This window comes from Vigna unguiculata, chromosome 5, assembly GCF_037176805.1.
Source record: "Vigna unguiculata cultivar grain cowpea cultivar isolate G323 ecotype 2 chromosome 5, ASM3717680v1, whole genome shotgun sequence".
Taxonomy (NCBI): domain Eukaryota; kingdom Viridiplantae; phylum Streptophyta; class Magnoliopsida; order Fabales; family Fabaceae; genus Vigna; species Vigna unguiculata.
In genome coordinates, this window is record NC_140796.1 from 53,083,691 (window position 1) to 53,098,584 (window position 14,894).

The following is a 14,894-nucleotide window of genomic DNA, read 5'->3' on the forward strand; positions in this document are numbered from 1 at the left end:
AATATGTTATATAATATTAATTTAATTAATTTTTAATAGAAAAAAAAATGTCATTTAACACGTGTCAACACGTGTCTCAATCTGAATAACCACGTGTTGCAACATGAGGAGTCTACTTGGAACGCCGTTTGCCATGCACTCACAGACTTAACGCCGTTCACAAATTAGGGACTAAAATCAGTACTTTCAAATTCATGAGGACCAAAATGGTTTAACGTTTGCGGGAGGGACCATTTCCAAAAAATGATAATAGTTGAGGGACTAAAAACATAATTAACCCTAAAAATTACAATTATCAAGATTTATGATTCTTATATATGAAAAATAATTGTATTTGATGAAAAAGGTTTTTTGTTCTATTTTTATAGATATATAAATAAATAAATTTTATCCTTATCCTGTACTATAATTTATTCAATTAATATATGTATCATATAATTAATTTTTATAATATTATTAAATATTTGAATTTTCAAAAGAATATATTAACTTTTTTTATAATATTATTAATGAGTGTATATGTTAAATTTAATATATATAATTATATTTAATTGAAATTAAATATAATTCATTTATTAAGCTTTAATTAAATTTAATAGAGTATTTATTACATGTATAAATTTTTAGGCAAATATATAAAAAATATATTTTCTTGATATGTTATTATTGTATTTTAATTGTATAATGTAGTTAATTATTAGTCCTCTAAACATCATTGAAATTTCTTAATACAAGATACCGTTATATCAATAATATGATTAAAATATAGTGCTTTTATTAATTATAGTAAATGTTTATATTAATATTGATGATATAGTATTTATTTAATAAATTAAAAAAAATGGTATGTTTGTTTTATGTTTGTCTTCTTGGTAGTTATCTGTAATTCTTAAGGAAAAACTCTTTGAATAATCAAGTTATTGTCTCATAAGGAAACAAATATAAAACATCATTATGTTTGGCAATTACACGAGCTTGAAAAAATTAGAGATTTTGAAGTTGGATATATTTTTTTTGTTGTTGTTGAAATTGTTGAAAGTTAAGCTTAATTGTATAATTAGAGTTTAAAATTTTAAGATTTGATTATTTGAAGGATGTTAAATTGATAGAGATGTAGTTATATTTTATATGCGCTGAAATTTATAAATTATGATTGTTATTGATATTTGATTTGGAAATCTAAAAATAGGCATGTGATTTACATGTTTAATGATTATTATGAAAATTGGAAGTCAATTTGGATTAAAAAGAGGTTTGGTTTGGATAAGAAATGGAAATGACCTATTTTGAGTCAAATTTGTTGAGGTTTAATTTAAAATTAAGTTTGTTTTGTATTTCTTTTATACCTATTTATTTTGTTTAGGATATTAGTTTGTTGCTTTAGGTACATGAAACTAGCAAATAATTAATTGTGTTAAAAAAAAATTGTTCAAGTGCTTATATGTTGGTCAAGTGTTAACATTTAAATCATGAAATATTGGTGTAGGATGAGGGAGTAAGAGAAAGAATCAAGTATTTTTCCTCTTAGAGTATAGTTGTTTAGGCAATTTATGACCATTAAAGTAATATATATATATATATATATATATATATATATATATATATATATATATATATATATATTTGGAATGACACTCAAGTAACGTTTAAGCAAGAATAATGTCACATATTGTATTTTTTTTTATTTAATAATGTCATTCTTTACTCAAACAATATTTCTTATATGTTAATAACATAATTTAACCCTTTATAAATGTATTTTCAAAAGGTAATTAATGATTTAAAATAGTTTGAATGCGTGATGATACGTTATTCTTGACGGAAAAATATGTAAATTATTAAAGTTATATGGTAAGATAAGATGTGTAAACTTAGTAGTTATCGAGAATGAAGTGTCAATTGAATATTAATAAGTTAAATGATATATCTTATTCAATTGATAACTCAAGTCAACTTTTAAGTGTCTTGTTATTCTTCAAAAAAGATTTTGGTGAAATAAGTAAGTATTACTCAAGTGTCATTCCTTTATTAATATTTTGACATTTTGTTTGACTTGGTTATTTTAGTGATGGTTGGTTATTTAAAGTGAATATTTAGTTATTTTAATGCTTATATTTAATGACGTGAGTTGAATTGAATGAGTGGGTTGAGAATGTTGATGTAGAGTCATATAGTCTAATAATGTATGATAGATGTATTAATGGATAGAGCACCGCATTGAAATGTATTATGATATTTTAGAAATAACTATAGTGGTATTATGGAGTTGAAGTGATATGCTATTTAAGTAAATGTACCAAAATGAGTTGGACTCGACGGGCCAACAGGTAGTTCAATTACAATCAAGCAATTCGAGTTGTATTTTCTCAACATGACCTGGTTTGTCTAACCCGTCAAGTTATAGGACGGTCGAGTTAGCTCGTCAACCCATAACCATGAGTAAATAAAGAAAGAAAATAAAAACCCTACATTGCATTCCATTTGTTCACAAAATACAATAGAATAACACACACCACAGGAAGGCACAATCGCACCCCTCATCTCCTCCAATTTGAACCACAATCAGACCTCATCGAGCAATGACAAACCACTACTGAATGCACGTCAACCACACTATCAACTACCACAACTTCCTCCTTTCACCTTGCCAACAACCCACAAAGAAACACACTTGCATCGCACGCTCACAATGAAACAAATCAACCTCCTCGCACCACCGTGCCTAAAGCGGATCCATCTCACCAACCTACCCTGTTGCAGAACGGGTTCCATTATCTAATCTGATTTGAGTTGGCAGGCCAGCTTGACCCGACCCGTTTTCGGTGGGCCAATAACGGGTCCGGCTAAAATGGGTCAGGCTAACCTGTTTTACCACCCCTATATATAAGTTGTGATGGAAAAGCGTTGCAAATCTGATGATGTACAACATAAGTATTTAGTTAGTTAAGTAGTGAGAGTGTGTGAAGGTTTATGCTTTGTAGTTGGGGATGAATTACAATTGATACTTAATATGTTATGCATAAGCCACCCTATTGCATAGATGAAATTTATACCAAAGACATTAGATTATTTTACATACCAAATGTCATTGCATACATATATGAGTTTAAACTCAATAATAGATTTTCCGAAGCATTCATTTATTATATATGTATTGTTAATTATTCAAATTTACTTTAATAGGCTTTTTTCATAAAGATGTGCTAACTTTCATTATAAAAAAAAAAGTCATTAAATAGAAACCAAATTTAGAGACAAAAATTAATAATAGTTTAGAAACTCTTTTTTGTATTTTTATTATTAAACATTTGGTGTGCAACAAAAATTAACGTAGAATATTTACAAATGTCAAGAGTATATTTCATCAACTTCATTTCATTCTCATGTATTCATAAACATTTCAATTCTAATTCCAAGTCAAAATCAACTCACAACTATACTCAAATTTTATCCCTAGTGACTTTGAGCCTATGAATCAAGTTCTTCAATCATCATCAAGTAAAATCAATATTTTCTCACATCATCTTTCTCTCTCTCTCTAAGTGTTGATCAATGACTCAAGCAAGTTTCACAGAAAAGATGTATCTTTGTCTCGCAATTTCTGTTTTGGTGGGTTTGTATATGTTTCTGCTAGCCTTGGATTCTCCATTCACCAACAAAGGGCTTTCTTTGAAGCTGCAAGATTGCAGTTTCCCAATTCTCACAGAAACTATGTGTCACTCAGAAGAGGGGATGTAACTCACAACAATTTGTATTTGTTTTCTAATTTGAGGATTAAACTCAAGAGTTTATTTTCAGTTTCTTAAATTCTACAGTGATGGTATTAGCAGAATACATATTCTGAACTTCTGCTTTTGTTGGGGAGGGAATTGAAGACCATCGCACTCCTTTTGACAGAGTGATTGATTAGTTGAAGATACTGAATATAATGTTAAAGGATGCTTTCAAAAAAATGTTGCAATATCTGTTATTATATTATATAAAAGTTGAACAGATTAAAAGGATGGACAGGATTAGGGATGTCAAAAAAATCCGTACCTGCGGGTATATATGGATTAAACCCGCAACGGGTAGGAAACAGATATTAAAAATGGATACCCACTACTCACGGGTACGGGTATTTTTGATACCCGCATGTTGATTGAGCGGGTACGGGTATCATAGTATCTATATCCGTACCTGCTAAACTTTAATTCAGAAAAATACTCTTTTATATATATATATATATATTAGTAAAAAACATTATGAGTCTTAATTCAATAATGATGGTTTCTTACCCCACAACGAAGTACATTACTTCCAGATACAATGGAGGCATTGATGTGTTTCCAAGACTGATTATGAACCAACATGGAAGGAAATGAAATTAACACTTGTACTTAGATGGAACTTTATATAATGTTGCAAGAGATGGACATTGATGAAGTTAGTAATTTATTTAATATTTCATTCAAAAATAAACTACAATATAAATTGTTAATGATTTTTTATTTGTTTGTTTTTCAAGGAACTTGTTGATCCAAACACTAATTATGGTTAAATATTTATTATTTTAAATACCCACAGGTACCTGTGGATACCCGCAGATATCAAAAAAATAGGCAGGTACCCGCATAACGGATACTCGACGGATATGGGTACATGTACGGGGCGAATATTTATCCAGCAGAATAGTGTACGGGAAAGCTATTACCCGTACCCTATCCACCCCGTTGACATCTCTATACAACAGACTAATTTATTCGTTAGACAAAATGGATTTTTATTTGAAATAAGATATTCTTAGAATCCTCATTTAGTCATTGGTAGGTCCAAGTGTCTTGCACCTCCAAGTCAACGACAACTTACCCTTTTCATTCTTACTGTGGAATCTTTCATTATACTTTATCTTGGTGTCGTTATGTCAGAGGATCTGCATAATCTGAGCAAGCTTCGATTTGGTTAAGCAACATGATATATTACAGGTATCATTACTTCTGGAGAGAATTTAATATTGATGATATAGTATTCATTTAATAAATTAAAATAAATAATGGTATGTTTGTATAATTAGAGTTTAAAATTTTGAGATTTGATTATTTGAAGGATGTTATTACAGGTATCATTACTTCTGGAGAGAAAATAATAATAATAATAATAATAATTTTACAAAACTTATAATTTTTACATTTAAAACCATAACTTAATTTTGTCTCTACCCATTTCGTTTGATAAGATTACTTTGCTATTTTGAAGCAATGAAATATATTATGGTGTATTTTTTATTTTTATAAGTGTTAGTTTATTCAAATCTTTTAAATTTTATTGATTGCTTACTGCTCATGGTTATTGAACCGAATTCGAATTTTGAATTGTTTTTAAACTGTGAATCAAATTTTATTTTGAATCATAGCATCCATAACTTATACAATTTAAAAGATGAAATAAATAAAACTCTTAAACAATCACTATTTTTTATAAAAAAAATAAAGAATATAACAAACATCGTACACTAATTCAAATTTATTTTAAAAAAAAATATTAAATGAAAAAATTCATAAATAATGATTAACGTAAATAAAAATATAAGAAAAAAATTAGAAAGAAAATATTAAAAAATAATGGAAGGATATAAGAACACTTGTATATTAATTTAAATAGTAATTAAGTTTTTCAAAGTGATAATATTAATTTTTTTTATAAAAGTTTAAAGAAAAAAATAAAAAATAATATGAGACAAAAGAATATGAGTAAGGATAATTATTAAAAATGATGCGCCATTACGATTTGTAGTTTTTAACTTTTTTCGCGCGTGACGTGGTATTTATTTGCGTGTTATTTGCATTCTGTGACTCAGAATTCGTATTCGTAAAGGAGCGTTTATCAGAGAGAAACGTTAGGTTAGAGGCGCTCTCCGTCGTCTCGTCGCTCTCCGCTCACCAAATCACTGAAGGACGTAATTCTGTATTTTACTCCGTCGTCTCATCGCTCAACGCTCACCAAATCACTGAAGGACGTAATTCTGTATTTCTCTCCGATTAGAGACGTCTGAGGGAAGAAACGGTAAGTTCTTTGCTTCTCAGCTTGAATCTTGATTTGTTCTTTCTTTTTCTTTTCTTTCGTGTTACGTTAGGTTTTACAAAGTCTAACCTTCTTTCTTTGCATTATAGACTCTATCTCACCTCTTAAAGAAGTGCGAAGGTATGTTTAATCGAAAAAATTGTAGTTTAGGGTTTTGATTTTGTTTACAGACTTTGTATCGAAGGACTGATGTTAAAATGTATGTGTGTGATGCTTATTAAAGCGGAGGTGACGATTTAGTCTCTGTTTCATATTATTAGGAATGGTTTGATTTGATTTTACAAACTGTAATCTTCCTTTCTTTGCAGTACATTCTGTCCTTAGGTCTACGTTCGTTCTTGCAACCCTATTTCACCACTTCAAGGAAAGTGCGAATCGAAAAATGTGTAGTTTAGGGTTTTTACTTTTGTTTAATCGAAGAATTGATGTTAAAATGTCTGTGTGATGTGATTTTACCCTACTAACTTGTTTTACCCTACATATAACTAGACATAGGATGCCTGATCTTCTGTCAGAAAATCAAAATGCATTGTTGACAGCTAGCATTGTCCCAACGTATTCATGTAGTTTATCCTGCAACATAAAGAAGATATTACTCACAACAACACAAATGCGTTAGGGATGGTGATATAAGGAGGTTAAAGCATATAGTTTTCCAGTTTTCCACCATAGGATGAACTTATTGAAGAAGCAATTAGTAAAGCTGATTACCCAAAATGCACCATAGTCAACTAATAAACATAAAAGCCAAAAACTTAAAATGAACTTACTTAATAAGCTAGTTAAGATCATTACCCAAATGCAGGTTATGCCTAGGCCGAATGTTCATTCTATCTTCTCTGAGCAATGATTCTGGTCATGTTGTAACTTGAGCCATGTGAACAAACTGTGATTGTTGTACTTGGGGCATAGTATTCATACTTGTCTAATGAAAAAGATCCTTGTCTAATATTTTGAGTGCCAAATTGGGTGGTTTACTTCAAAATTTGGTATTTTTTTTCTAGTTATAACAAGAGTCCGTGAGGTGATTCACGTAGATGTATAGCAGTGTTGTGTTGTGTTCTTATATTTTTTTTAATTATTTTGTTTTTTATTTTATTAGATTTTGCCGATGTCGGGCGGTGAACCTCCTATACTTCTCCCACCTCCTGCGTTTTCGATTGAAGCTGCCCTCGGTCAGGCAGAGCAACTGATTCCTGCCCTCCGTCATATGGAGGGACTGATTCCTTATGTTCGGCAACTCCTGGCTGAAAAAGAACAGTTACGCCAACGTGTAATGGAATTAGAAATGGAAAATAATCATATACGACCTCGGGTACAGGAGCTGGAAACGGAAAATGATCACAGGCAACATGATTTAGACAACGCCGTTGAGCAGCTAAACAATGCCATGCAGGCAGCATTAAACTACAAAAATTCTGCGAGAGATGGCCGTAGTTTCTAATAAGCTCTTTCCCCGGTAACCTTTTCCCTTCCTGTATATAACCATTTCTGAACCATTTTTAATAATATCTTTGCAGCAGCAGCCCTTGCTATCTGTGCTGCATCATTACTTCCTGTGAACAGATAATAAGAATGAAACAATTACTTTTGCTTTGGCAACCAGTTTATAAAAAGAAACGGTATGGTTAAGAATTTTTAATCTGAGCAGAGGTTAAAAGTCAAATTAGGTCACTTTTTTTGTTAATTGAAAGGAACCAATAAATTTAAAGCCAAAATTTATGCTCTACTACTTTTATGTGAGATCACACTATAAACATTAGTTAAGAGTTTCTCCTATATTCAAATCCTTGTGTAGATATTTTGGGGCTGAAAGTAAATTATAATATTGATTATCAGGTTTAAAATTAATAGTCTGGCTTTAAAGGGTAAAATTATTTATAAACATTTCATGTCTATGAAAAACTTCACATAAAAGAATTATATTAAACTGATACCATATTATGTTATTGAATAACTACAAATCTACCGAATTAAATAAATACGTAATACGATTAGTGGTAGGATAATAACAAAAATATCCGGTTATTTTTGTTCTAATTTATGAAATGTAGTTTAAAAAAAATATCGGATTTTGAAATTTATTTCAGAAGAACAATAAATTTTAAAATCCGGTTTAAACATCTACTAAATTTCAAAATTTGATTAAAGATTCTCTCAAATTTTAATGTTCAGGTAAGGAATTTTTCAAATTTCAAAATTTAATAAACAAAATAAAAATTATATCAAATTTGGAAATTCAGCAAGTAAAAGAAAAAAAAATTTAAATCCGTGAGGTAAAATCCGATAAAAACTTAATTTGTGGAGTTATTTTTAATTTCATCTTATCATTTATTTAGTATTATTTAAATATGAGCCTTTCAACTCATATTATAATATAAATATTTCTAATTAAAAAGAGGATGTTCTGATTTTCATGTTTGACTAATGTGTTTAATATTATTATTATTATTAAATTTTTACATTAAAAACATATTAATGTCTTGAAATTATTGTTTCAAAAACATTAAATTATTATGAGGATGAATTTTACATTAATATCGCTTTAGAAATTAATGTAAAATATTTTTCACAAAAATATGTTTCTATTATTGTTGTTTTATTAAGCAAAGAGTATAAAACAACCTTTATGATACTTTTAAATCGTCACATACACATGCAGAGAGAAGTAATTAAATATCTTAACGTAAAAAATGTCTATCAAAATAAAAATTTAATTAAAAAGAATAATAAATTAAAAAAAAATATTTGCACACCGATTGTTCTATCAACATTTACTTTACATTGTTTATCAAAAAATATAAAAGGAAAGAAAATAGTTTAAGAGATTTGATTAAAAAATTTGATAAAATTAGTTATACTATTTTTCACATATATTTTTATATTTTATTTATCTATTTATCAGTTATTAGTTTTATTTTATTTCTTTTCGGTCAAACACATTAACCCACACCACCCACGACGAGCCAATCTCGAGATTTCGAGGAGGCAATCGTTAAGTGGACTCATTTTAGTGAAAAATATCAATGTCATTTAATTACTTCTGGTGAAAATAAGTAGGGAAATTTTTAACCTAGGGTTTGGTTTATAAACCCTAAAGAGGAGATTCTGAAACTCTAGTGTGAAAGCAAAGTCGACAGGCAAGATCAGGTTTCGAGGAGACAATTGCAGAGAATTTTATTACGGTATTTTATCCTATTACGATTAGATTCACCCATTCTTGTAGCATTGTGCAGTATCTCTCCGTGATCGATTTGCATTTTATGAGTTTGCATTCTCGTTTTTTAATTTCTTAATAATGCCCAACCTGGATTTAGCATAGTACAACCTCTAGTATATAGGTAAGATTGTGATTATGAATCCGAAACAATTTTTTATAGTACAGGTCAAGCCATTTTTATTGTGTAGTTCTTGCAGCAGAAGAGTTTAGAATAATTAGAGATGCACTTTAATTTGTAAAATGTTTGATTTAGGTTGCATCTGCATGGTGTAGCATGTTCCTCTTTTGTTTTATGGTTAGGATCATTCATATATTTTGGGGGATAGTTCTTTTACCTTAGATGGGTGGAATACTTGAATTTGATCACTTTTTGGTGTAAGGTGAATATTGGGTTTGGGTTTCACCTTAAGAAAAGTAATTCTTATGTTTTTATTTAATTTATTTCATTAATTCTTTTTAATTATTTTGTTGTTTGTTGTTTGTTTTATTAAGTTTATTTTTATTTTGATTTAAGAATTTATTTTTGATTTAAGAATTTAAATAAAATTTTAGTTTTTTCTTTTAATTTGGTATGACAAAGAAGATATATATAGTTTGGTTGTTAAACTATATTTGCTATACTAAAAAAATGTTCTTTTTCGCTAACAGAACTTTAATAACAAATCAAAACCTTTTCTCATCAAAGTGCGTATACTAACAAAAAAAAAAACTTAAAAAAAAAGTTTTGCGTAGTCTGCAATGAGGAAAGTCTAAATTAATCTTATCACAAACATGCGATATGTAAATTTTGACACACCTTTGCTTTGACTAATCGACGTTCATGGGACTGATAGAAATAATATATGTATAAGATACAATAATACAATATATTCAAGTATGAGTTAAAATTGTGTATCTGGAACTAATGAAGGATCCATGGAAGCACGTAGTATGAGATGTTACTGTTCTCTTTCTGATGGATATTTTCTAAACGTAAGAGTATTTTACGTTGTTACATAAAAACTGACTAATGGGTATCAGTTTTATATCCCGTCAGCAGAGACCAGGGACCTCTCAAAATGTATCTGATTATTCAAGCCCATCACAGACCGTTTATTAAACAATCCAACCCCATCACAGATCGTTTATCAGAATACCCAAAATTATATATATATTACCCATATAATAATTAATATTAACGAATAACTTAATTTATTATTAATGCTAATCCATAATAATAATAATTATATAGAGAATAATAATTTTATATAATTTTGTTATATAAAATATAACATTCTCCCACTTGGATAACATTAATAAATAAATTAATTATATCAATTGCAACATAAGTACAAATACCAATTAAGAAATATAAACATAAATCACAAAGATAATATCCGATAGGGATACTTACCATATGCTTAGATTTCTTAAATAATGGATAATATATAGAATAAAAACAAACATAATAAATATGTGATCCCAAAATGGTTCATAAATTCTCTATGTAGAAAGAGAAAAGATGTAACGAAACTGACGTCATTGACAAACTTACATCTCATGAAAACCATAATAATATAGAGTGTAAATCTCAGACTCCCACTAACCCAATACATCAAAAGACTTAACCACACCCATATGAGTTACATGATTTTGAAAAACTCCAACAGATAAGCCTTTAGTTTGTGGGTCTGCTAACATATTTTCTGTAGCAGTATGCTCAATCCGAGTTTGATAATCCAAAACTTTCTCTCTAACAAACAGAAATTTTATATCAAAATGCTTTGAGCGAGTAGAACTTCTATTGTTTTGAGATAAATGGACGGCAGCAGTGTTGTCACAATATATCACAAGTGGCCTAGAAATACTTTCAACAATTTGAAAGCCAGAAATCAAATTTTTAAGCCACACAGCTTGACAAGTAGCTTCATAACAAGCAACATACTCTGCCTCCATAGTGGAAGTAGCTGTAAGAGTTTGTTTAACACTCTTCCAAGAAATGGCACCTCCTGCCATCATAAAAATAAAGCCAGAAGTAGACTTTCGGTCGTCAGGGCAACCAGCAAAATCAGAATCAGAATAACCAATGACCTGAAGTTGATCAGACTTCTTAAAGGTCAACATATGATCCTTAGTTCCCTGCAAATATCTAAAGACCTTTTTAACAACTTTCCAATGATCCAAACCTGGATCACTCAAGTATCTCCCTAAAGCATTAACAGCAAAAGCAATATCGGGACGAGTACAAACTTGAGCATACATTAAACTACCAACAGCGGAAGCATATGGGATTTTTTTCATTTCAACTTTGTCATTATCATTTTGAGGACACTGAGATTTGGAGAGTTTGTCACCCTTTTGAACAGGTGCTGCACATGAGGAGCAAGAATGCATGTTAAACCTCTTGAGGACTTTATCTATGTATCCTCTTTGAGACAAACCAAGAATGCCACGTGACCTGTCACGAGAGATCTGAATGCCCAGAACAACAGAAGCATCACCAAGGTCCTTCATATCAAAGTGGCTATTTAGAATCAATTTTGTCTCAATCAAAAGTTCAACACTACTACTAGCAAGAAGAATATCATCAACATATAAAACAAGAATGATGAAATGGCTCCCATTTTTCTTCAAGTAAATGCATTGATCTGAGGCATTTTCCTTGAAGCCAAAAGAAGTGACCACCTGATCAAATTTCAAATACCATTGCCTAGAAGCTTGTCTTAGTCCATAAATAGACTTCTTCAACCTGCAAACCAAATGCTCCTTACCTTTTTTAGCAAAACCATCAGGTTGAACCATATACACTTCTTCAAATAAATCTCCATTCAAAAAAGCTGTTTTTACATCCATTTGATGAAGCTCCAAATCAAAATGAGCTACTAAAGCCATAACAACACGAAAAGCATCCTTAGTAGAGACCGGTGAGAAAGTCTCCTTATAATCAATGCCATCCCTCTGACTATAGCCTTTTGCTACAAGTCTGGCTTTATACCTTTCAACTTTTCCATCTGGACTACGCTTAGTCTTGAAGACCCATTTACACCCAACTGGTTTACAACCCAGTGGCAAATCCACAAGATCCCAAACATCATTATGGGCCATAGAAGCTAACTCATCATGCATAGCATTTAACCAATCATCACCATGAGAACTAGAGATACCCTCTTCAAAAGTAGTAGGATTATCAACATTATTTAGATCATATTCATGCTCTTGAAGATACACTAGATAATCATCAGATATAGAAGACCTGCGTACTCTTTGAGATCTCCTCAAAGAAATTTCTTCAACAACATCATCATGAACTTGTTCATCTACTACAGGTGTTGTGGCATCCACAAGATCTGGAACAAATTCATTTTCATCACGGACAACTGGAATGACATTATCTGCAGGAAGATAAATGGATGGCACGGGAATAACAACACGGTCTTCTCTAAAAGTGACTGGTCGTGGTGTATTGCTCCCACTGTCCAAGTTATCCTCAAAGAATACCGCACGGTCAGACTCAATAACCCGCATAGAGTGAGAAGGACAATAAAACCTGCTACCACGAGAACCCACACAATAACCAATAAAGAATCCACTGACAGTCTTGAGATCAAGTTTTTTTAACTGAGGATTATAAGGCCTCACCTCCGCCTTACAGCCCCACACATGGAAATGTCTCAAACTTGGCTTCTTCCCAGACATGAGTTCATAAGGAGTCTTTGAAACAGACTTGCTAGGTACTTGATTAAGAATATACACAGCAGTCTTTAAAGCATCTCCCCAAAGGAAATCCGGTAAGGAGGAATGACTCAACATACATCTCACCATCTCTAAAAGAGTGCGATTCCTCCTTTCTGCAACTCCATTTTGCTGAGGAGTACCAGGCATAGTATACTGAGCTTCAATACCACATTCATCAAGAAATCTAGCGAAAGGTCCAGGATTTCTTCCAGTCTCATCATATCTGCCATAATACTCTCCACCTCTGTCAGACCTTACACATTTTATCTTCTTTCCTGTTTTCAACTCAATAGCAGCTTTAAAAGACTTAAAAGCATCCAAGGAACTTGATTTTTCCTGTAGGAGATCTATCCAGCCAAAACGGGAATAATCGTCTATAAACGTAATAAAATACCTATATCCGCCCATGGAAGTGGGTGTGATAGGTCCACATATATCAGTATGAATAAGCTCCAACACATTATCACTTCTGTTTGCTCCTGTATTTCTTACTTTTGCGGTAAACTTGCCCTTAACACAATCAACACAAGTATCAAAATCAGAAAAATCCAAATCATGCAAAATACCCTCTTTAATCAACCTCTCAATCCGAGGTCTAGAAATATGTCCCAGACGTCTATGCCACAACATAGAGGAATTTTCATCAACTCTACTATGCTTATGTCCAATAACAGAATTAACAGACATATCATTCAGATTCAGCATGTAAAGTCCATCATATAAAACTCCTGAGCCAACAATAATTGAATTGAAATAAACAACAAGTTTACCATTGCCAAATTCAAAAGTGTAGCCACATTTGTCCAAAATTGAAACTGAAATCAAATTTCTTCTCATAGAAGGTACATAAACAACGTCCTTTAATAACAAAACATGTCCAGAAGGTAAATTTAAAGAAACTACTCCTATGTCTTCAACTAGTGCTCTAGCTCCATCTCCCATGAAAATCTTGGACTCGACATCACTTGGTTTTCTCAGACTTGTGAACCCCTGTAAATAATTCACAACATGAATAGTAGCACCCGAGTCTAACCACCAAGAATTGGGAGGAACATCAATAACATTAGATTCAAAACAAGCTAGAGCATATAGGAGTATACCTTCCTTATCAGCATTCTTCTTCTTAAGAATATAACAATCAACTATCTTGTGTCCAAATTTCTTACAATAGGCACAATTCCCCTTGAAGTACTTCTTCTTAGGCTCCAAAACCGCTGGTGCTTTCCCTGTGTTCCCTTTTTCAGGACGAGATTTACCTTTGAAGCCCTTTTTCACAGGTTTAGTGCTTGAATTAGTAGCTGTAAACTGCACACTATGAGACTTGGTCTTTTTAATCGATGCTTCCTCTTGAGAAATAATAGCTATCATTTCATCAATTGTCCATTCCTCCTTTTGAGTGTTGTAAGAAGTTTTCAACACATCAAACTAAGAAGGAAGAGATTCCATAACCTGCCAAACCAAGTAACTATCACCAAGATCTACCTTTAGAGATTTGAGTTTGTTATAATAGTGCACAAGCTTCATCATATGCTCACGAACACCACTGACACCATCATATTTGGTCTTCTCAAGAAGTGACAGATATTGACCCTTTTGAGCTTTATCAAAAGTCTTAAACTTCTCACCAACTGATCTCATAAAATCCTTAGCATTGTCATTATCCGGAATGCTCTGTCGAATAGACTTCTCCATGGTATATCTCATCACCATTAGGCACACCCTGTTCGAGTGTTCCCATTTTTCACGAGAAGCTCTCTGGACAATAGTGGACTCAGGCGTAAGAGCTGAAGGTTCTGCTTCTCTCAAGGAAAAATCCATGTTGGTAATTGCTAGATACAAATCCAAAGATTCTTTCCAATCCTCAAAATTTGTCCCATTTAAAGTTTTGACCGAAGTCAAT

The 14,894-nt window shown here is 31.3% G+C and overlaps 1 long non-coding RNA gene and 1 pseudogene across 1 annotated transcript; one reads left to right on the forward strand and one right to left on the reverse strand.

Annotated features, from left to right (window-relative positions):
- The first annotated feature begins 5,852 nt into the window (after positions 1–5,852).
- On the forward strand, positions 5,853–7,612 carry LOC114186340 (uncharacterized). The gene is made up of 3 exons (XR_003605023.2): positions 5,853–6,042; positions 6,150–6,180; positions 7,163–7,612. It is a non-coding gene; the product is annotated as an uncharacterized LOC114186340 (long non-coding RNA).
- Positions 7,613–13,955: 6,343 nt separating this feature from the next.
- LOC146886543 (uncharacterized) lies at positions 13,956–14,894 on the reverse strand (annotated as a pseudogene).